Source organism: Castor canadensis, chromosome 12 (genome assembly GCF_047511655.1).
Source record: "Castor canadensis chromosome 12, mCasCan1.hap1v2, whole genome shotgun sequence".
In the NCBI taxonomy this organism is placed as follows: domain Eukaryota; kingdom Metazoa; phylum Chordata; class Mammalia; order Rodentia; family Castoridae; genus Castor; species Castor canadensis.
Window position 1 is genome coordinate 118,705,601 of NC_133397.1, and position 22,964 is coordinate 118,728,564.

The window sequence follows — 22,964 nt, forward strand, 5'->3', positions numbered from 1 at the left end:
GCTCCCATGGTAATCAGTATATCTGCTTCAACCCCACTTACTGTCCTTGGGTGCAATTAGAGATCCAGAGCATCCACAATCCTGGGAACCCCATCAGCTGCACCCTGGTGTTTAACCCTGATAAACCAATATCAGTGTTCTTTGATGCATGTGCAGTCATAGACCAAGGTGCATGTGGAGGTATAGGCTGTGGCTGTGGGAGCTTAGCTCGGGAAAGAGCCTATACTTCAAACAATAGCAACTCTTGGCCATATGATGATGTGGTTTGTTATTGCCTTTATTGGGGTTGTGTTTCACAGGCCACATGGCAAAGGGCAAAATATGCAGCACCCCTTCACAAGGTGATAGCTGCCCCTGACTGCACCCCTGGCACCTGTCACTCTAAATTTCACTGTACTTAAGTCATCTGATTGGATACAGGGACATGTAATTAGTATAAGGATAAATGAAAAGGGCCTTGACCCTGGGACTCTGATGCATAGCAAATTAGTAACTGATACTCATGAGAGTTCCTCATACCAAGTTTTTCACTACTTTTGTGAGGAGATAAGGAGTGAATTTTCTGTCTCTACAAGGCCAAAAACTTGTTCCTCTCACTGGCTGAGTCTATAGCCCAAACAATGAATGTCACGTGCTATATTTGTGGGGGGGACCACATGGGAGACCAATGGAGCTAGATCTGCAGGAGCCTTTTAATGAGACTGCTTTCCCAAAACACAGGAAAGGCATCTGGCTGTGAAAGACTTCCACCATTGGGAATTACTGCGTCTCTCGTCCAGAAGGCCAATTCTCCACCCCGGTGGGAGATTTAACTTGGTTAGGACAGAAGTTTTATGATGACACCACCCAAGAGACTCAATGTGGGGAGCCCCAAACCACACCTCAACTCACTGACTAGCTTCTCTAATCTCCAGAAAGCTTGGAGCAATCTTACTGCCAATGTAGATTGGCAAGCATCCAGGGGGCTATATTGGATCTATGGAAAGCAAGCTTATGCAGTGCTACTTAATGGTGGTTTGGGTCTTGTGGCTAGGCTTAATCAGACCATCCTTTTTCTTGCTTCCCCTTAGGCAAGGTGGAAGACTGGGAGTCCCCATATGTGAAGAAAGATTAAGTAGACAAAAACAGGGGGCCTTTCAAATAAGCAGTTGGAAAGATGACAATTGGCCTCCTGAATGAATCATCCAGTATTATAGTCCTGTCACTTGGGGAGAAGAAGTGTCCCGGGGCTATCACACCCCAATGTATATATCAACTGCATCATCAGGCTGCAGCCTGTTAAAATTATAACTAATAAAACTGCAAAAGTCCTTGATTTGATGGCAAAACAGAGCCCTAAGATGTGCAATGCCACCTATCAAAATCACTTGGCCTTAGACTATTTGCTTGCTTCTAAGGGAGGAATTTGTGGAAAGTTTAACCTAAGCAACTACAACTTACAGATTGATGATGAAGGAAAACTCCTAAAAGAAATCACAAACAAAATGAGAAAGCTTGCCCATGTACTTCTCCAGACTTGGAGAGGATGGATTCCCAATGATCTGTTTGGAGGACTGTTCTCTTCCTTGGGTGGTTTCAAACCCTGATAGGGGCAATAGACCTTGTCCTGAGAGTATGTTTAATGTTACCTTGACTGGTTCCCCTGGCATTGTGGTTTGTCAGGACCACTATGGAGGTCACCACAGAGAGGAAAATGGCTGCACATGTAATGATGCTATGGAAATACAAACCCCTAAATCAAGATGATGCTCTTTGACCCTAGATTGACTGGGGCATCAAATGGGGAAACGATGTAGCAGGGAGCAAGACCAGAAGAGAAACAGACAGACTGTGTTCTGATAATGAAGCAAGGGGGAGGGATGGCGTAGCAGAGAGATAAAACTTAAAGGATTGAAATATGAAGAAGGTCACATAGCACTGGGGGAATGAAATATCCCAATGAAGTCACATGCAACCATATGTGGGTTAAGCTTTGCTTTTTCATTCTGTAACCTGCTTGCAAGAGTAAATAAGGTGAGACCCCTTTGTTCTCAGGGCTCAGCCTTTGGACATGAGTCTGCTGAGTCTGTGCCAGCACAATAAAATGTTGCTTCCTGCTAAACTGCCTCCATGTCCCATATCTCAGCTTGACATTCCTACAACAATATGTATTAGAGCCCGAGTTGGTTCATCTCCTCTATTTTTCTTCTTTCTGCCTAGTCCCTTTATTATGGTGATTTCAATCAGTTTAGAAATTCTATATTCATTGTTGTATAGAAAGTACATCAGAAGAGAGTCCAAGATGGTAAATAGTTGAGGGAAGCAGAAACCCTGAGCTTCACAATATCAGAAAAATGCTACAGAATCATAATAGTTAGAATCTGGTAATTCTGATTTTTAGTGAACTAAGCTATAGCCAACACAGAAAGTACACATAAAGTTCAATAACCTACCCTTAAAAGAACTTTTTTTTTTTTTTTTGAGTTTTGCAAGTTATTTATTGAAACCTTATACATACATTGTTTGGCTGTAGAATTCTAAAATCATTTTCCAAAATTTATCCCAAATCACAGAATGATTATAGTAAAGGAATACATAAGTCACTCGGTTTGTTTCTCAATGTGTAATACAGAGAATTATTTGCTCATTTGGTAAACATTACCTCATCTGCTTCTTCACCTTCTTCATCATAATCATCATCATCATCTTCAATAGCTTTAATTGCACATAACAATGTGCAATTAAACAAAGTCCTGGAGCAAGCTGGGACTAGCACAGTTGCCAGTGTGTCCAGTGGAAAGTTGACTCCCCCTCCTTTTTCTGTGGTACTCAAGGCCTAAACCTTGAGGCACTTCACCAGCCCTTTTTTTGTGATGGGTGTTTTTCAGATAGGGTCTCGTTAGCTATTTCTCCAGGCTGGCTTCAAATCATGATCCTTCCTTCTGATCTCTGCCTCCTCAGTAACTAGGTTTACAGGCATGAGCCACCTGTGCTCAGAATTTTTTTTTCTTTCTCTCTCTTTTCTTGATTTCTCTTTTCCATTTGGAAAAAGCAGAGACTGCAGAACAAGTTGAGCTAGATTTTGCAATGTCCTGGACCCATACTATGCAGATACAGTCTACCTGTGGACACAGGTTACCTGTACCCCTCCAGACCTGACCAAATTCCAGTAGAGTCTGCAATCCTTCAAGGTGAGCATGACTTATCACTGGCCCACAGGGAACTACATGGTCCAGCACAGTTGGTGGACAGACTGCACTCTCTGAAACAAAACTGGTCTTCATTAACAGAGACCATAATTCAACTTTGCTGGTGAGAGTGAGGTGAAATTCTGAGCTGACCTCCTAAAGTAGGAGCAAGGTGGAACACTGAGCTTACTTCACAGGATTGGGGGCAGGGGACAACCCAGAGCTGTCTTAGATCACTGGGAGATGGGTTGAGCTGCCAGAGCCTCAGCAGTGAAGGAGCAATACAGCTGCTGCTGTGTTCTGACCACCTTGGAAAATCTGGTAGTGAGCTGAAAATGAGCAATCAAAAAGCTCAATTGCAACTTGCTCTATGGGCATGAGGGACCAGCAAATGCTCACAAGCCAGCCTCCTAGCAGGACCACTTCAGAGAATCTACCTGAACCAGAAAGACCAACACACCAAGGAAAAGCCGGGCTGAAGCAACTTGAGCTGACAAGCCCCAAAGCTGTCTGATAAGAAGGGGCAACATCAATTTGCCATACAGCCCAGCATACCAACCTTGAGAAGGGACAGAGACATTGAGAAAGTGCCTGTCAAAATTGCCAGCATTTGGGGCTGGTGGTGTGGCTTAAGTGGTAGAGCACCTGCTTTGTAAGTGCAAAGTTGAGAGAGAGAGTGCAAAAGAGAGAGAGAGAGAGAAGAAAGAAATGCAAGCACTTACACTTGAAATCAGAGAAAAAAGTCCAGAACTCTTTTTTTCCATTTTTCATTTAGTGGTTTTTATTTTTATTGGTATTATTTTCTTATCTTTATTTTTACTCTCTTCATTTTCTTTCCTTTTTTGGACTATAAACCATTGTTAGCTACCTCTCTTTTCCTCTCTGTCCAAATATCAATCTGCTTTCCTCTGTTATTGCAATTTCGTTTTTTCCTCCCAACTATTTTTTTCTTCCATTCTGTCTCCATTTCTCCACCTTCCCCTCTTCTCCTCTCTCTATCTTTCACCCCACTGTCCCTATCTCCTTTATACTTACCAGTCACTGAATTGTCTACTATACCAATGCTACATATTACCCCCATCCTTTCTGCCCCTCTGCAATCCCTGACAAAAGCACCCTTCCCCACAAGAACTGAACTACACCTTAACACAAAATGGGGTCCTATTACCCTATAATCCCCACACTTCACACCCCTTACCCTGTCACCTAATCCTTCTTTGCTGCCCTTCCCTCTAGCACCATCTTTTTAATTACTTAAGTATCTATCATTACCAAAACAACCATTATCTCTCCAGTTCCCACTGTTTATAGATAATATCACCAAGGGGTTCTCTATATATCATGTAAAATACTGATCTGGTATTGAATCTGTGAATTGTTATTACTAAATTTTACCTCCAGGTCAGGAAACAGAAATAGTAAAAAAAAAAGTAGCTAATGACTAAGATTGACACAGCACAGAGATTATGTTAAGAGAAAGATAGCAGGTAATTAAAATTCCCAACAAGATAATGAACAACATAGGAGCAAAATAAAATAGAAACATGGGAAAAAGAAGACAGGGGAATACAACCCCTCGAAAGACTAAGAATAATTCAATAGAGGATTTAGTAGAAATTGAAGGAAATGAGTCTCCAGTTGCTGACTGCAGTAGAATGATGATGATAATGTCCAATGAGCTTAAAGGCCTTAAAAAGGTGCATAAAGAGTATCTCAAATAGAATCTCAAAGAGGAGTTTAAAAATAACATATTAAAACAAGAGAAAACAGATTTAAAAAAATTGAGAAGACACAGAAACAACTAAATGAACTCACAGAAGACTTCAATAAACTCCAAAGTGAAACTAAGGAGATTATAAAAAAAGAGATTTGAAATAAAGAAGACAGAACAAGATATGAAACAGGAGTTTAAGAAAGATATGGAAAATCTCAGAAAAAAGAAACAGAAAACCTAGAAATAAAAATTTCCTTGAATCAAATAAAAAGTACAGTTGAAAGCCACTCCAGTGACTAGAACAACTGAAAGAATCTCAGGGCTCGAGGACAAAATAGATATTAAAGAAAAAACAGAAGAATTCTTAGTCAAAAGATGCAAGAGCTGCCAAAGGAATATGCAAGAACACTGTGATTCCTTCAAAAGACCCTCCACAAATAAGGGAGAAGTGAACAAGTTCCTAGAATTTAATGAAAATAAGAACACAACCTATCAAAGACCATGTGACACAGCAAAGGCAGTCCTAAGAGGAAAGTTTATAGCCAAGACTGCATATATCAAAAATACAGAAAGAGCTCAAATAAACAACCTAATGCTACAGCTCAAACACCTAGAAAGAAAGCCAAACCCAAAAAAATAGAAGGAGAGAAATAACAAAAAAAAAAAGTGGGGGGGGGGCTGAAATCATGAAAATAAAGACCAAAAACAAAAAACAATAAAACAAAACAAAAAAACCCAAAGAATCAATGCTACAAAAATCTGGTTCTTTAAAAAAATAAACAATACTGACAAACCCTGGCAAATCTGACTAAAATAAGGAGCAAAAAGACCCAAATTAATAAAATCAGAAAGGAAAAGGGGAAGTAACAACAAAAACCAAGGGTACCCAGGGCATCATCAGGAACTACTTTGAAAACTCTCTCATGCTTATGAATTGGCAGAATCCACAGAGTGAAAATAGCTATATTACCAAAAGCAATCTATGTGTTCATTGCAATTCCCATCAAAATTCCAATGACATTCATCACAGAAATTGAAAAACTAACCCTACAGTTCATTTGGAAACACAAAAGACCAAGAATAGCCACAGCAATACTGAGCAATGCTGGAAGCATCACAATACCTGAATTCAAACTGTACTGCAGAGCCATAGCGATAAATACAGAATGATACTGGCACAAAAACAGACACAAAGACCAGTGGAACCGAATAGAGGACCCAGATATGAATCCATGCAGCAACAACTACCTGATTTTTGACAAAGGGGCTAAAAACATATGATGGGAAAAGCATATCTTTATGTGTTTTTTAGCCTTTTGGACTTTTTCCTTTGAAAAGCTCTGTTCACTTCATTTGCCCATGTCTTCCTTGTGTCACTGATTTTGAGGGAGTTTAGTTTTTTTTGAGGTCGCTGTATATTCTGGTTATCAATCCCTTGTCAGATAAATAGCTGGCAAAAATTTTCTCCCATTCTGTGGACAGCCTCTTCAATGTAGAAACCATTTGTTTTGTTATACAGAAGCTTTTTAATTTCATGTAGTCCCATTTGTTAAGCTTTTCTTTAAGTTGCTGAGCCTTTTGAGTTCTACTGAGGAAGTCATTGCCTATGCCTATTAATTCAAGTGCATTTCCAGCTCTTTCCTGCACTAGCTTCAAAGTTTCAGGTCTTATTTTGGGTCCTTTGTCCAAGTATCCACTGCTACTTGTACAGGGAGAAAGATGTGGGTATATTTTCAGTCTTTTACATGCAGATATCCAGTTTTCCCAGCAACATTTGTTAAAGAGGCTGTCCTATCTCCATCATGTTTTTGGTGCCTGTGTCGAAAATTGGGTGGGTGTAACTGCAAGGATTCATATCTGGGTCTTTTATTTGGTTCCACTTGTTTTCACATCTGTTTTTGTGTAAATACCACAATGTTTTTATAGCTGTGGCTCTGTAGTATAGTTTGAAGTCAGGTATTGTGATACTTCCAAGATTGCCTTTTTTGTTCAGCATTGTCTGGACTATTATCACAGTCTTTTGTGCTTCCAAATGAACTTTAGGGTTTGCTTTTCAATCTCTGTGATACATATCATTGGAGTTTTGATGGGAATTGTTTGAACATGTAGATGGAATGGTAGGTGCCATTCTTTGCTCCCTTCTGTGTAAGACCAGCCTGAGTATCTGTGCTCCATGGTCACGTCCCTCTTGCACTCCAGCACTGTTCCTCAAATATGTAGCATATATTATATAATCATTAAAGATATCACAATAAAGCAGTTAATGTGGGAGTTATTGGTGCATACCCCCAATCCCAAGTGCTTGGGAGGCAGGGCAGAGGGACTGTGAGTTCATCACAAGCTTGGGATTATGGATACTTTATCTCAAAAGCAAAATATGAGCCAGAGGGCTTGGGACATAGCTCAAACAATAGAGCCTTGGCCTAGCAAATGTGAGGTCCAAGATTCTTTCTCCAGTACAACAGGTAAATGAATAACAGCATTTCATTTCTATGTTGAACCTTTCTCTGAAAGGAAGTGTTCCAGGTACCTTTAGTCAACCCTCTTATTTATATCCTCCTCTCTTAATTAATTTATTGGTTTCTACTATTAATAGGTTACCTTGATAAATACTGAACTTATATTAACTCATCTAGTCCCCAAATTTATAATGAAAATTTTGCCTAGAGAGATGATTACCCGTAATTATAAAGCAAGAACATATATTGCCAGGGTATAAAACCTGGATTTTCTCCATCTCAAATATATAATTTTATAATATACTTTAATAACACTCTTAGAAATTAATTTAGGATATGAATCAACACAAGATGTTGATTATGCAACAAACATTGGACAAGCAAATGATAAAATTGTCAAAAGAAATATTTTTGATTTGAGCTGGACATATTGGCTAACATGTATAATCCCAGTTACTTGGAAGACAGAGATTAATCAGGAGGATCTTGACTTGAGGCCAGCCCAAACAAAAGGTAGTGAGATGCCATTTCAACCACTGGTGGGGCATGTTGACACCACCTGCCATCCCAGCTACATGGGAGTCTGAGATCAGGAGGACCACACTCCAGGCAGGCACTGGCAAAAACTTCAGACTCTATTTGAAAAATAACCAAAGCAAAAAGAGCTGGAGGCATGACTTTTGCCTAGGCAGTCAATTCATACTCCAGAACCAACAAAAAGAAAGAAAAGGAACATTGTTATGTTATTTAATTTTCTAATATCTATACTTATATATCTGCTTGATGTTGTAATTTTGTTAAAAGTAATCCTGAAGGCATCAATGCATATTAATGAGAAAATTAAATTTAACATTAGTAGATAAAATCTTACTTATTTTTCACACTTATAATTGTGAATCCTGCACCAAAACTTAAAAATTGTTCAAAATCTTAAGATGTAAAAATGCCTGAGTCCATATAAACTGTGCTGATGTTATCAAAATGCGTATTTTCTTATAATAATTCCTTTATTCTCCTTTAGAAAATATTCTTTTCATTATTCACTATTATATCATGATTTTTCAGGAGTCTGTAAGTACTATTTATACTGAGGAGAAAAGAAAAATAATTAAATTGAGTTCTTTCATATTGAGTATTTCTAAGCAAATGACATGAATACCATGTTTTCACACAGTGGCTATATAAATGAGCCTGTTTTGGCTATTCTTTACTCCATCACTCACACCACTCTTTAATATTTTCCATTTAGCTATTATTAAGGCAGCTGTAATTTGCTCAATATTTTGACTCTGACAAAGGAATTCTATTTAGGTTGATGAAATTTAGTTCACAGGTAATCTAATTTAGATTTTGTCTGACAGAATAAATGAGAACACACTTCCCACAGAATAAAGGATTACAACACAAATTTATATTTATAAGAAAGAGGCACTAATTAATAATAAAAAAATTCTAATAAAATGTATTTTCTCTGCATGTTATATCCATGATGTCTTCCTAAAGAAAGCTTATAATATCAAATACAAGCTATGTTATTTTTTCCTAGATACACATGGGATTTATATTTGATTTATTGATTATTCTGGAAAATAGAAATATGCAAATACACATGCATATGTATGTGTTTCTAGGTGTGTACACACGTGTGTGTACACATACATGCTTGTTTTTTTTACCCTCCTGCTCCCGTTAGAGAACTCCTTTAGCATAACCTGTTTTTCATAACATTGCTTATACACACTTATTCTTAAAGTAAATTTTCCATTTTCTAAGAATTCTGTTTTAAATTTTAAGGGAAAATGGCATGAGAGAATGCATTGGCCTTGTGATTTCTCAAAGAGAAATTAGAAATATTTCCTGTCAAATGTGAATCTAGCATGGTTAATGATTTCTCATTTCCTTGATATTTAAAAAAAAAACCTTCAGTGGATAAAAAGAGTTCTTTCTTTAGCACAAAGTGAAAAAGGAAACATGGCTGAAAATAATCTATATGAGCTAATGTAATTGAGAGTCATTTTTGTAATCTGAAATTTTGAAAAATATAAATATCTTTCTGTAGTATATAATTCCATTAGGTATATTTTTTTTCTACTAGGTATAAGTTATTCCTTCATGAAATTGGACTTTTTCAAAGATTTAACCAGAAAATGAATTAACTATAAGAAACTGAAGTTAAGGCAGTATCATATTCCTCAGTAACTACATTATCAATTGTTGCACTTCAACAGTAACACAAATAGAATAGCACACATTAATTGTCTCGATCACTGTGAGATTGTTTCTCACAAGATGGTAAGTCAAGGTGTCAACTAGGCCGAGGTCTCGTCTGAGACTCTTGCAGGAAAGATCTGTTTCCAAGTTCACAAAGTTGTTGATCGGATTTTGTTGCTGTTGAACTGAAAGCCACTCACGGACCAAAACTTTTTTCACCTTGTTGGGAGGGGGTTCTGAACATGGCAACTACTTTCTTTCTCTTTCTCTTTCTGTCTTTATCTCTCTCTGTCTGTCCCTCCATCCCTCCCTCTTTCTTTTGCTTTCTTTCCCTCCCTTCCTTCCTTCCTTCCTTCCTTCCTTCCTTCCTTCCTTCCTTCCTTCCTTCCTTCCTTCCTTCCTTCTTCTTTCTTTCTTTCTTTCTTCTCTCTCTCCCTCTCTCTCTCTCTCCCTTTCCTTCCCCCACCTCTCTTTTTCATAGGGTCTTATTGTCTCCTCACTCAGTCTTCCATTTCTGGGATTGTAGGTATGTGTCACCATGCCCAGTTTATGACAGCTTATTTCATTGAAAGTAGCTAGGGACAGAGACAATAGAATTGGCTAGGAAGAAGTTGCAATCTTATATAATATGACATTCTGAAACCTTTTTATATTGAGTAAGAAGTAAGTCGTAAGCACCATCCACATTCAAGAGGAGAAGATGCCACAAAGTCATGGATATCACCATATGGTCATGATGGAGCTATTTTAGAGTCAGTCCTCTATAGTAACCTAGCTAATTAAGTTACATTTACATTAATATTGCACATTATATTTGCATTAATAATTTTCTCCTGTTGATCACTAGTATATTTACATGAAAAGAAACTCTCTTTTCCAAATGAATGTCCTTAATTGAAGAAAGTTACTGTGAATGAACTATTCCTTTGTTTAGTGTTTTATTCTAAAAGCTATTCTATTAGAATAGAACAGCTTTCTTTCTTCTTTCCTTTCTCCCTTTCCTTTCCTACATTTCTTTTCTTTTTCTGTTACAGGGTCTCACTGTTTAGCCCAGGCTGGCCTTGAATTCAATGTGTTCTTCATCAACCTCCCAAAAGCTGGAATTACGGGTGGAATTATTACAATTTATTATTCTTTTATTCTCATGTGTCTGTTGACACATGAAGCTACGTGAAGAAAGAAATATTGAACTATTTCAGATAGAGAAGCTGTCAAAAATGAAGGCAATAAGAAAATGCTTGCACTCTCATTCTCCCTGACAGAAAATGTCTTTTCAACTCAAACTTTTACTTTGTTTCTTAAGCTCTAATTATTTTTTTATTCATTTATTCACATGTGCATACATTGTTTGGTCATATAATTTTTTGGTGAGCCTCCAAACTGCTTTCTACAGTGGTTATACTAATTTATATTTCCACCAACCATGTATAAATGTTCCATTTTTCTTGCTGGATTATATGGTATTTCTTTTTTTTTTTTCCATTTATTCACATGTACATACATTGTTTGGGCCATTTCTCTCCCCTACTCCCTCCCCCCCTCCCTCTGTCCCACACCCCCTCGATTCTAGGCAGAACCTGTTCTGCCCTTATCTCTAATTTTGTTGAAGAGAAAACATAAGCAATAATAAGAAAGACAAAGTGTTTTTGCTAGTTGAAATAAGGGTAACTATGCAGAGAGATTTCTAGCATTGCTTCCATGTACAAATGTGTTACATCCCAAGTTGATTCATCTCTAACTGACCTTTTCACTAGTTCCTGATCCTCTTCTCATATTGACCTCTGTCGCTTTAAGGTTTCTGTATTAGTTCTTCTGCAGTAGGGACATCAAACACTTTCATGTTTTGGGTTTCTTACCTATCCCCATACCTCCCATATGTGCTCTCCCCTTATCATGTGACCCAAATCCAACCACATTGCTGTATTTGCCCTAGATCTAAAGTCTGCATATGAAGGAGAACGTGATCTTTGGCCTTCTTAGCCTGGATAACCTCACTCAGAATGATGTTCTCCAGTTCCATCCATTTACTCGAGAGTGATAAGATTTCATTCTTCTTCGTGGCTGAGTAAAATTCCATTGTGTATAAATACCACGTTTTCTTGATCCATTCCTCAGTAGTGGAGCATCTGGGTTGTTTCCATAACTTGGCTATTGTGAGTAGCACTGCAATAAACATGGGTGTGCAGGTGTCTCTGGAGTAACCTGTGTTGCATTCTTTTGGGTATATCCCCAAGAGTGGGATTGCTGGATCATATGGCAGATCTATGTTTAGATTTTTAAGAAGCCTCCAAGTTGTTTTCCAGAGTGTTCACACTAACTTGCATTCCCACCAGCAGTGTAGGAGGGCTCCTTTTTCTCCACATCCTCACCAACACCTGTTGTTGGTGGTGTTTTTGGTGATGGCTATTCAAACAGAGGTGAGGTGGAAACTTAGTGTGGTTTTCACTTGCATTTCCTTTATGGCTAGAGGTGGTGAGCATCTTTTCATGTGTTTTTTGGTCATTTGAATTTCTTCTTTTGAAAAAGTTCTGTTTAGTTCATTTGCCCATTTCTTAATTGGTTCATTGATTTTAGGAGAGTTTAGTTTCTTAAATTTCCTGTATATTCTGTTTATCAGTCTGTTGTCTGATGGATAGCTAGCAAATATTTTCTCCCTCTCTCTGGGTGGTCTCTTCAGTTTAGAGACCATTTCTTTTGTTGTGCAGAACAACAAAAGTCACACTTGTCCATCCTTTGTCTTAGTTGCTGGGCTGCTGGGGTTCTATTGAGGAAGTCCTTGACTATACCTAGTACTTTCAGAGTGTTTCCTGCTCCTTCCTGTACTAACTTCAGAATTTCGGGTCTGATATTAAGGTCCTTAGTCCATTTTGAGTTGATACTAGTACAGGGTGATTAACATGAATGTAGTTTCAGTTTTTTGCAGATGGATAACCACTTTTCCCAGCAACATTTGTTGAAGAGGCTGTCTTTTCTTCACCATATATTTTTGATACCTTTGTCAAAAATAACCTGGGTATTGTTGTGTGGATTTATATCCTGGTCCTCTGTTGTGTTCCACTGGCCTTCATGTCTGTTTTTGTGCAAGTACCATTCTGTTGTTTATATTGTTAAGCTCTAATTATTTATGGATATTTTTACCTTGTGCCATGACCATCCTGGCTTTACAGCCCTGATTTTCCAAAAGTAGACACACACACACAATTTAAGTGACAATTGTATCACAGGTATCCCTAAAATACTGAAGTATAGAGATATATAGCTCCCCCCATATTATTTACATAATTATTTAATTTGTTTGCTTTCCTGATTGCTTCTCCAACCTTCACACACACTTCTATTAATTATTTTTACTTCTATTTATTTTTTAAATGCACAAAAATGATTTAATTTCTAAAATTGATAGAGATTATTATTATATGGGCTGTTATATGTCATCAATGAAAAAGCCTGTCATCAAAAAAATAGAACCTTTATAGAAATATTCATTCAGTTTAATTAAATTTTCAATAATTATGTTCAGTTCTTCCTGTTATTAAAAACTTATGAAAACATGTATAAATTTATGTTCAGTTCTGATAGCAGAAACATGACTCTAGATTTTATTTTTTGACAGGGTGGTGGTATTTGGAGGACTCCATAAAATACTTTTGTCATTTTATCCAGTTAATTCATAAATAAGACCCAGCAATCCATTCTTAATTTAAAGGTTGAAATAGATTATCTCTCAAAATATTCCCTCTATTTTTGTTTATGTCATTTGACCTGATAAAATTTTATGGATAAATTTGTACAACTCCTGTGTGTATTCACACTTCTTGAAAGTTTTGAGCTTTCTCATTTCAAACAGATTATACGATTTTTTTCCCTTGATTTTTATTTTGAACTAATAAAATACACCATATGTCTAACTTTTTATATTATAAATGTGTTTCCTTAAGAACTGCACAATTAACTAACTCAAGATGTGTTATGTTTAATAGTGCTGAAAGCAGGAAAAAAAATTCAATTATTCCATCACTCAGTGTATATTCACTATTTTAAACTAACTTTGAGAGTACCTTATAATTAGGCACCAAATCAGCATGTAACACATTTTTTGTGGTGTATCTAATTGTGTTAGTGGACAACTTTGAAAATTGTTCACTATTTGTTAAGATATTTTTTAGAGTGAAAAATCTATATTTATATAAGTGTTATTTTGAATAAATGAATCCTGTGGAAATAAAATGGTGACTGCAATTCACTAAGTTATTAAGGAGAATTACCAGGCATTCTGGATTTTCAGATGATAGCTCAATTTGTTATTCAACAAAACATAAATATTGGATTACATATATTTGGCTTTGTATGTTTATATCACTCTTTAGGTGTTGAATATAGAACGTAGCTGGGTAATAGGTCACAGCAAGAAACATCATGCAGATGTCAGTAATTTCCTCTAGAAAAGTTTAGTTGGAGCTGGCTGTCTAGATAGCCCTGAAGTGCCCCATAACAATATGCTCGAGAACAGTGAGCATCCCAAGTTCCTCAAATGGAATCCTCTGTGCAGCAGCAAAAAGTTCTAGGGACGTATAATTAGAAACATGGAATCTACTAGTAAATGAAGTGAACTTCCCCCACAGATTTAGTAGAGTGAAAAATAGAATAACAGAGAGCTCTATCAGAAATGAGTCCTGAAAGGAGGGAGCTATTATAGGTTTAAGAACCTCTCAGAGCCCTTTTACATTAGCCGTAAAAGGATTTTCTATCAAAATATTACATTTCTCTATATAAAATATGATATATTTATTAGTGGCTTTTTAACTATTTAGTTTAAAATTTATGCTCAGAAAAATATGGACAGCCTAATATAAAGAACAGAATTCTTACATCAAAAGTACATTTTAAAAAGTTTTGCAGTATTGGTGTTGATTGTGCTTGGTAGGCAGGTGCTCTGCCACTCAAGCCATGCCTCCAGCCCTTTTTTGCTCTGGTTATTTTTAGAAAGGGTCTCACTTTTTCCTTGGACCACTGTTCTATTCTTTGTGCTTCCTGTAGTAGCTGAGATGACAGGTACACCACCAAACCCAGACAATCTCATATCACAATCTTCCTGATAACAGCATACTGAGTATCTAGGATTACAGGCATGTACCACTGCACTCAGCTAAGGATCCATTTTTAAATTGTTTTCTGAAATTTTTTAAAGCAAGCTTGCTAAATAAGAATATATGTATTTTATTAACAATGAAATGAAACAAATTAAGAATGTAAAAAACAAGACTTAACTTGTTTAGATAAAAAACATCCAAGTTTCCTGAAGAAAAAAATAATTATATATTTTAAATGACTTAAGATTTAAAATTTTTAAATTACTGCAAAGTTGAAAATCATTTGCCACTCCGCAGTATCTTAGATTGGTATAGTTTTAGGAAAAATTCATTTAAAGTTGCACTGGTGTTATATATACACATTTATATGAATTCTAAATAAATACTTCTGTAATTAATAAGAGAAAAAGAATTATATCATTATAGCAATTATTTCAATTTGCATGAGTGGTAGGCAAACCCTAACTCACTTCTCTTTCTACCTCAGACATGCAATATAACTAAGCCACTTATTACTTACATCATTCTCATATACATGAATTTCCAATATATAGTTATTATACATCCTATCCTCAGGAATTCCTATTCAATGTGGCTTGAGTCTTATTACACTTTACAAGTAAATAAATATGCAAAAAATACTAAGCTCATCTGTACTATGTCTAGTCCCTCTTGGAATTAATTTTTGAGTATATGTTTTTCCCCATTTTCTTCCTTAAACTCTCTTCTCCTCTTTTTTTCTTAATATTCAACTATTTGATACAGTTCGGAAACTTTCATTGACTCATAAAGAAGCTATGTAAAAATAAGTTCAAATATACTATATTATAGACTATAAGCTATGTATAACAAGAGAATGTAATTTTCGTGACTGTATCTTCAACCTATATGATGGTGCCTTGAATTAAATGATTGTTGCATTAAAATAGTGTTAAAACACCTATCATATAGTCCTGCTAGTCAACATCTATGTAAGAAATCAATTTATTTCCATGACAAATTTAACTAAGTTACATAAAGTCATTTGTCCATAAATAATTGTGAATACTCATAGTGCCTTTATTTGCAATAACCTCAAAATGATAGCAACTCAAACGTCCATAAGTAGGTGAGTGAATAAATAAACTGTACTATATGTAGAGAGCAAAATATTACTCAGGAATAAAAGGGTTTTATGTGTGTAACAAACATAAATGAATCTTAAAAAAATAAGTATGGAAATGGAATGAAGTAAAAAACATACAATTTCTAATGTTAATATAAATTCTAAAAAGCTCAAAAAATACATCATGGCAAAAATGATTGTACTGCTTAACTTTGGGATGGAGTTATATGGTGGGTGGGAGAGACAATTTGGAGGGTAATAGATATGTTTGTTATGTTTATGGTTATGGTGTTAGTTGTGCATACATAAGTAAGAATTTATCAAATATACACAGCTTATTGTGTATTAATTATTCCTCAATGTACAAAAATAAAAACAAAAGCAACAGTAAACATGAGTTGGTGGTGCTATTGTTTGATAATGGCCAAACATTGATTTTGTAGATAAAATTGCAAATTGATAGATGTCCAAAGGAATTGATTTCATACCCCATAGTTAAAATTGTTTATCAAGTCATGAGTGAATGTGATCTGTGAACATAGGAGAAGTAGAGAATAGGAGCTAATTATAGAACTGGATGAATGACTAACTCAAGGCACTGTGGAGATAATGGGTGGGTAGAACAAATTTAAGGCATTCTGGTTATCGTGAGGCATCAACTGTACACAGCACTTGCATCCTTTCTTTATATTTTGTAGACTTGGTCTTGGGCAAGTCTCTTGTACTTCAGGAGTTTCCACCTCTGTTCAAACCCAAAACTACTAATTCTGATTCAGTAGAATGTACATAATAGAATTGTCTCTGCCACATGCTAATGTTTTCCATTGTTTTTCCAGTCCGTTGGGTAAAACTGATGTATTTTATCTTTTAAATTTCTTCCACTGTCTGTAAGCTTGGTTAACAATAATATCTAGGATTATTCAAGCCCATTCATATTTAATTCACTTATTTCTATCTTTCATATTTCTTTAATTCAATAAAACTATTGAAATGTCTACCAAATTACAGGGACTGTGCTGAATACTTGAAGGGATTCATAATCAAAATAATGTTCTTATAATATTTCAGGGAAAATAATCTTAATTTTAAAATTATTACCCAAGCCTTTCTCTTTTAGGCATCATGGATTTTGTTTTATTTCTATTACATTGTAAAGTGCATTGTTCTCCAACACTTACCTGAAGGATTATTATAATCTTACTGTGTTAGATGATTCATATAGTGACAATAAGAGATAAGAATGATTTTGCCTTTGTTTACCTCTCAAAAGTTTACTGCATTTTAATAGTGAAAAAATGTTCTTTCCATCTACATATTTTCTTCAAGATAATTCATATTGAATGTATTCAAAGATGAGAAAATGAATAGATTAATGTTGATCTGTTTCTATGACAGGGAAATTTAAGATATAAAAATTATTCTTTGGACTTTTAAAATGACCCATAGAAGTTGTATCTTCCACATGATTTCTATGTGTGAATCTTATATTTGAAATAAAACATTTTGTGCAGGTAGGAGTCAGAAATTTTTTAAAAACGTAAGAAATTGGGAAGATAGACAAATGTGGAAAAAACAATAAAATATTGGATGAAGAATCTTACTGGTAATTAAAGCTTCTCATACTTGCTTATTTCTTTGGGAAAAATTAGACAAACTGTTTATTCAATGGTGGTTTTAATAGAATAAAGCTTGAATTTAAAAACCTAAGTATGGAATCGTCTTGTTTTCTACAGTTATAAGAAAATGCCCTTAGTTGAAATTAATTTTATTTTTGTCAGAAGGAACCCAAGTCCCATGGGGTATTCCCTTCTTTCCTTCCAAATTGAGCAAGAGGTGAGAATAAAATGACAAACATACATAGTACTCACTGTCATTTGGTGTCCATATCATTTTAAGACCTCAAGGAATTATTGTGAGAATTTATCACTGGGGTTTGTACACAATAAATAGCAATATGACTTTTGTCAAACACATTGTAGCTTCAGACATAGTAAATACTCAGCAGGTGTTATAACTCTTATAATATAGAAGCCAGGCAGAGAAGTAAGTGATACAGCAGGTATAACTAAACAGGAATGATGAGATACTTCTTTGACAAGGAGAAAATTCAGCCCTTAACTAAATACTTAAAATTAAAATTGTTATAAACCACCAGGTAGCCTTCAAATAACTAAATGTGAACAATAAATAAATCTATATGTGTGTAAGTGCATATATAGGTAAATACATAGGTGAGTAACCTCATTGTTTTCTCCTGGTATTCAAGATATCTTCTCCTGACTCCCATCCCTGTACATTTATGAACATCCAACTCTATGATTTTCGTAATTACTTCTAAAATCTTCCTATATATGTTGGCAAACTACATTCTATTATCTATATCTTGAACTAACTACATGTAAAACCCAACTCTTTATATTATTCCCTCACCACCTAAGTAAAATCAGTGCAAATCACATCTTTCTCTAGCACTTTTTATCTTGTTAATGATGTCATCACTTTCCCATACATCTAATTGTAAAGCTTGAGTCTTTTAAGAGTCTTTCACAAAGTTCAGCAGAAACTACAGTGTGTTTTCTGTTTCTCCCTATAAACCTTGTCTGATGTTCTTACATCTGTTTGGAAAAGTGTTGACCCTTGATAACTTACAAAACCCTTAGAATTACCAAGCATGTAACTAAAATAAAAGTCCGCTCATTAAATCATCTTTGAGGACACCTGGGAGAGTGTATGTGTTAGCATGCTGTTACTATAACAAATACCTGAGATAATTAACTTTTAATGAAGAAAGTTTATTTTGGTTCAGAGATTTCATAATCAATTGACTCCACTACTCCTGAAACTGGCTTATTGTTATTATTATTAGTGATATATTTTATAATTTCCCTGACACCTTGTTGCAGGTATTCTACCTCAGAAGAAAGAAAGAAAGGGAAGGAAATGAAATATGTTTGAGCCAAACTCTACTATATGATTGATGCTAATGATTATAAATGTTGGGCTGGAAACAGGATGCCAAATTTTGCAAATGTATGTAGTCTAAGAAGTTTAAGCTTTTAGATTGCCAGATTGAAAAACCACACACATAGTGTTTCGGTACTATTAAAATATTTATATACTCTGTAAAACTTTCTGGCATTTATAAGTGATTACAAACAACTCTTAATGTTACATAAAAAGATCATACAATTTTAATAAATCTTAGGAAATTTTACTTAAATATGAGGGATTACCTCCAGATAATAAAAGTAAATTTAAAATCTACTTTTAGAATTTTGGGCCTGTATTGCATCAGAATTAATATTTTATTTATGTGGCTAGAAGACATGCTGAAGGAAATGGACATTTTATGTGTATAAGGGACTCAGAATCTGGTTTCTCATAAAATATTAGACTTAAAAAATTTCAACCCATTGTTGTGGCTGTTCACTTAAGTTTTACATCAGTGCAAAAACTGTGTGGGGTTAAAAACAACTTGGTCACTGCTATGCTGTGCAAGCATAGAGCCTGTCTACTAACACCTACTACTGTATATTTTTCCATTTTTTTCAATTATTTATCATGAAAATGAGTAAGTATAAACATTTGGTTTAATTAATATTTTGAATTAGAACTCCTCAAGTAATAGACAGTAATATATTTCTGTTTTTAAGCCTTGTCACGTAACTTAGAAAGAGACAAATTTGAGCAAAGGCTTTGTGAGTGTCACAATGTTAGTAGAACAGAATGCATCATAAACCCTATGAGCACTAACACTACTCACTGGGCTGAGCAGCTATGAACAATAGCTCATATAGTCTTCACAAAATCCTCTGGTTACTGTGTTATTGCCTTTATTTAACAAAATTACTTAGGCAATCATATTCTCTATAGCACATCACATTGGTATTTTGTTAAGCAGAAATCAAAAGATAAATTTTTATGAAGTAAAATTTCATGTTGCATTTTTAACACACACCTACAAAGAGGACATCATCTGGGAAAATCAAGAGAGAGATCCTATAATCACTTTCTGAGTTTTCTTTCCACACGCTGAGCAGAATTCGAGTTATAAGATAGAAATGTAGTGTTTTGAGGATAGAAAGTGAAAACCAGCATGGTATAGAAAGTTTATCTCTAGGCAGATGGGCAAGCTCTCCTGACATGTCTTAGGTAACTGTAGAGTAGAATTACAAATTTTGTGCTTTTCATAGGTAATCTCCATTTTTAAATTGTGGTTTTATACCTAGCTTTTAGAAAAGAACTCTAAGGTGTGATCTGCACATTAGGAAAGAGTCCCATAGGACAATTTTTGTTAAAGTATCTTTTTGATGCTTCTTCACAAACCCCCCACATATTATGACTTTAGTACTGGGCATGGCTCAAGTGTTAGAGCACATGTGTCTAGCAAGCACCAGGCCCTGAGTTCAAAGACCCAGTACTGTACAGACAAATAAATAAACAAATAAATAAATAAATAAATAAATTCTTTTTCAATTGGGTTGTCTCCTAAATTTTTTTACTATTATATTATTGTTGTACTGGGGCTACATTGTGACATTTACAAAAGTTCTTACAATATATCATAGTTGAATTCACTCCTGCATCATTCCCCTTTATCCTCTTTCCCCCCATTCCTGGACTAGATTCACAGCTCCCATTTTTCCATTTCCATACATAAGTGCCTAACATTTCCACCATATTCACCCTCGTACAACCTTTCCTCATATCCTCCCCCCTCCCACTGGTACCAACCCCCGCACGGCATCTGTTTTAACTTTGTGTTCTCTGTTTTTGAAAAAAATGCATTATTGTTTCTTTAAGATACTTAAGATACCTTGTGACATTTCCATAAATATGTGACTTATAATTAGAATTGGTTCATGCCATCTATTTTTCTCCTTTTTACCTCATTCTCTTTCTTACAGTGATTTCAGCAGGTTTAAAAACTCTATGTTCGGTCTTGTATAGAAAGTACATCAACCATATTCACCTTCTAAGGGAGTGACCTCCCTTAGGGTGATCTGTTTTTCATAATATTGCTTATATTTGCATTGTTTCTATCTCCCACATATGAAAGAAGATATGAGGATTTGACTTGCTGAGTCTGATTTACTTCACTTAACATGATGTTCTCCGATTGCATCTATCTTTCTTCAAACCACATGGTTTCACTCTTCCTTATGGCTGAATAATACTCTATTGTATACATACATACAACATTTTCTTAGTCCATTCATCAGTTATAGGGCATCTTGGCTGTTTCCATAGCTTGGCTATGGTGAACAGTGCTGCAGTAAACATAGATGTGCAAGTGTCTTTATTGTATCATGTCTTACATTCCTTCAAGCATATCCCTAGGGATCCCTAGGGATTGCTGGATCATACGGCAGTTCTATTTTTAGTTTTTTGAGGAGCCTCCATACTATTTTGCATAGAGGTTGTACTAACCTACTTCAAACCTGTAGTGTATAAGGGAATTCAAATGTTCGTAAAGGAATTATATGCATTTTTATTTTTCAGTGTTACCAGGCATTATTTCAATTCAGCTTACTTTGTGGTAAAAAATTGTGCTTTATTTGTATTCACATAAGCGTATTGATACTTCATTCTCTGTCACACATTCCCTGTTTTCAATTGAATTGGTATGAGGAAATTGTGCTTTCCTGACTAATTATTGTGATTTCCTGGCTCATACACACTGTGGGTGGAGAAGTGTAAAACTGCTTGTCCTTGCTCAGCTGACCTGGTTTCTGTAATGTTAAGGAGCTGAGCCCAAGTGCCCTAAGAATAGTCCCTTCTTTCCTTCCAAACTGAGCAAATGATAGGCACAGAATGACAAACATACACACACGAAGTATCCAAACATTACTCTGACTCTTTTAACTACTAAATATTTAAAAACTAAAAACATGAAATAGGAAGAAACTAGCCTTTAAATCAAAGGGAAAGAATTAAATATACTGGGAACTGATTCGCAATTTGGGAGACTCAATGAATTTATACTTAAAAATATTTAAAGATATTACAGTACTATAGTGTCATTCACTTAAAACAATTTCTTTTCATATTTGTTTTCTGAAGTGCAGCTAGCTATTGTTCAAAACTCTGTATCAATCTGTGAGTTCTCTAACTGCACTTGAATATTTGGAAAATAAGAGAAAAGAATAATACCCATTTAGTGTTGTCTTATTGTTTTTCTGTTCTGTAACAAACACAAGATTCTGTTATTTGTCTTACTATCTTTTCAAGCTCTATCATACCTACTTTTACTTAGTACTTTTGCATAAGTGACTTTTAATCTCTTTCTTAATGATTAATCATTATCTCATAAAAACTGTATCATCTTGCTTATATTTCTATGAATTTAAATACATCCATTTACACTCAAATTATTAACAAATTCCTAAAAACAATGCCTGTTACTAAAAGTTGAGTCCCCTGACCTTTCAGTGACAATTTACAAATAATGAGAGCAAGGCTTTAAGGAAAAGGAAATAAGTCTTATTATTTTTTGCCAGCTGAATAGGACAGTGAGATTCAAGCTCAAATCTCTGTCATTCTGCTCCTTAGGAAAAATATCCAGTTTTTAAGGGGACTCTTAGGAGCTCCATTCTGGGGTATATGATGGAGTACATGTCCCAGATGAGATGGTGACCTTGATTCTTAGTCTCTGTTTACTGGCAGCACATCCCTAAAGTTTTATGTCTATTTGACAGAGGTTCGCTCCTTTCAGGTGTTGAGAAAGAGGGATAAGGGGGAGAAGATTGTCTGGTTTAGTTGAAAAAAAAAAAGTGTTACCTTTGGGATCCCCAGTATAAGATGAGAGAGACAGAGAAGAGAAGAGAAGAGACAGAGAAGAGAGAGAGAAAAAATATCAGTTTCGTTACCCAAATAACAAGTAAATTAACCAGCAATGTAAGACATATACAAGTTTTTACCAGTCATCCTGGGGGGGGGGATCTTAAAGCCTTAACAATGATTTAACATAGATATTTAATATAATAGAGTATTAGTCAAAAACCATATATATTGCTCTTATAACCACCGCTATGGTTAGGCAACATGAGAGATAAATGATAGAATAGATCTAACATTATTTGGGTTCCAAACAAATAGCCTAGAGAACCCAACTGCTATTCTGGAACTGATGCCCTCTGGAATGGATGTATGATGATCATGTCTGTTGCAACCATGTAGCTTGTCACCTAATCATTTCTATGCTAGTTTCTACCTGAG